Source organism: Halichoeres trimaculatus, unplaced genomic scaffold (genome assembly GCF_033239565.1).
Source record: "Halichoeres trimaculatus isolate MK-OKI-2021-1 unplaced genomic scaffold, fHalTri1.1 fHalTri1_scaffold_12, whole genome shotgun sequence".
Taxonomy (NCBI): domain Eukaryota; kingdom Metazoa; phylum Chordata; class Actinopteri; order Labriformes; family Labridae; genus Halichoeres; species Halichoeres trimaculatus.
Genome location: NW_027437190.1, coordinates 745,875 through 747,958, shown reverse-complemented (window position 1 = coordinate 747,958; position 2,084 = coordinate 745,875).

The following is a 2,084-nucleotide window of genomic DNA, read 5'->3' as shown; positions in this document are numbered from 1 at the left end:
CAGCTACTTTAAGCTATGAGCATCATAAGTTTTGGGCTCAACTCCCATGCCTTGACCTATGGCTTTTGGCTGAGCCACATTTCGCTGCTCATGCGGCAGCTGGGACATGCTCCGCTTGGCAAGCCTTGAACGAGCGCATGTGGCGGCTAGCACACGCTACGAATGGCGCGCACAGGGCGAGGGCCCGTTCATCGCTGCTTGCAGCTTTAATTAGGGCCCGAGCCCCGGGAACCGGGGGCGAAAGCCCTATTGAAACCCTTGCGATTATTATTAATCTTTATTATTTGTTTCCGAAACTTTAACCCCAAATTGCGTGCCTTTCACTTGGAATAAACGCGAACGCACGTGTACCCAAAATTGAAACTCGGCGAAAAATTTATGAATCTGCAACTTGCACAAAAATGAATGCTCCATAGCGCCCCCTAGTGGCTTAAAATTGCAGCCCCTCGGCCGACAGTGAGCTACAGCCCTGAAATTTTGCACACATATCAAGAATGCCCAGCCAAACAAAAAAGTCTCTTACGACTTTTGTGAATTCCGAACACGAACTTTGCTAATTGCACCGAAACATCGTGATTTAGCGATTTTGGGGAAACGTATTTGAACGAACTTGTCCTAGGGATTTTGACTTATCAACACCAAACTTGGCATGTGTATACAATCCACAGTGAACATTAAAAGTTATTAAAAGATTGTTTCTATCTAATTGGGCGTGACTACGACGCGGGCTCAAAGTTCGGCATTTTCTCAACTTTTTCCGATATGCACCAAAACGGACGCACATGTTCAGTGTTGCTCCCCGGACACAGCCATGTAATTATTTTCACCATAAAGTACAGCGCCCCCTAATGGTAAAGGCCTGAAATTGGCCGAAAATGCGTTCATAGGGTACGTATTTGAACGAACTAGTCCTAGGTTTTTTCTCAGATCAACTCCAACCTTGGTCAGTGTGAACAACACATGTTAAAGATAAAAAGTTATTAAAAGATTGTTAAAATATTTTTGGGCGTGGCCACAAATGACTGTCAAAGTTGGCCATTTTTCCAGTTTTTGAAAATCTTAATAGCTCTCCTGTACAATGTTGGATCAGGACCAAAATTCACACACAAGTTCACTGTCACAGCCTGATTCTGTTTCTATCATTACTTGCATAAATAGTAATGCTCCATAGCGCCACCCAGGGGCTCAAAATTTTTGCCTCCCCAGCTACTTTGAGCTACAGGTCTGAAATTTGGTAGGGATAACAAGCATACCAAGACCTACAAAAAATTGTATTATGACCATAGTCAATTCCGAACAGGAAGTTCGGTATTTGCCCGTAAACATCAGATTTTGACAATTTTTTGCCTCAGACGAAATGGAACAATTCCTTGGTTTTTCATCAGATCCACTCCAAACTTAGCTTGTGTAATCTACACACACTGACAATGATGTGTTCCAAATGTACTTTTGCTACGTCAATGGGCGTGGCCAGAAATGACCGTCAAAGTTCACCATTTTGGCTGCTTCATTAAAATCTTAAATTCTCTCTTGTGCAGTGTTGGATCAGGGCCAAAATGCACACAGAGGTTCAGTTTCACAGACTCAGTGCATTTCTATCACTGGCTGCACTAACATTTATGCTCCACAGCGCCACCAAGGGGCTAATATCTGCAGCCTGTCCAGCTACTTTGAGCTACAGGCATCACAAGTTTTGGGCTTAGCCCTCATGCCTGGACCTAAGGCTTTTGGCTGGAACACATTTTGCTGCTCACGCGGCAGCTGGGACATGCTCCACTTGGCAAGCCTTGAACGAGCACATGCGGCTGGCACACGCTCCGACGGGCGCACACAGGGCGAGGGCCCGTTCATCGCTGCTTGCAGCTTTAATTATTATTATTCTTTCTTTGTGCGCCTTTAACCCCAAATTGCGCGCCTTTCGCTTGAAATAAATGTGAACGCGCGTGTACCCAAAATTGTAACTCTGCGAAAATCGCGTGATTCCACCACTTGCTCAAAAATCAACGTGTCATAGCGCCCCCTAGTGGCTTTAAACTGCAGCCCCTGGGCCGACATTCAGTTACAGCCCTGAAATTTTGCACACA